Genomic DNA, 406 nt, shown 5'->3' with positions numbered 1-406 from the left:
CACTTTTGAAAGACTTGGATATGAAACTAGAGCATATTTGAGAAGGTTCCAGCATGTATAAACAAAATATACAGGTAGTAAAATAGAAAAATAAACATTTTTTAGCACATTCAATAGACAAGAGGTCATGTTCTCTAGATTAAATATTATGCTTAAAGGACCAGAAGTTGGTAATGTGATAGTGAAATCCTATCTAGATATGTTCAATTTGTTCAATGTAGTAAGTAGAAACAAGTTTAGGAATAAAATCAAAAGAATGGACTAACCCTGTAGAAGTTAGAAAGACAAGGGTCCTTGTATGGCTACTGTTGGATTCACATTCAACAACTGTACTGGTAGGACCTGTTGAGTTGCTCTGAGTAGAAAAACGCTGACCTATTAGGTTACTCTGATTTGATGTAGCTGG

This window comes from Solanum tuberosum, unplaced genomic scaffold (genome assembly GCF_000226075.1).
Source record: "Solanum tuberosum cultivar DM 1-3 516 R44 unplaced genomic scaffold, SolTub_3.0 scf00135, whole genome shotgun sequence".
NCBI lineage: Eukaryota > Viridiplantae > Streptophyta > Magnoliopsida > Solanales > Solanaceae > Solanum > Solanum tuberosum.
The sequence above is the reverse complement of the archived record's forward strand: the minus strand, read 5'-3'. Positions refer to the sequence as shown.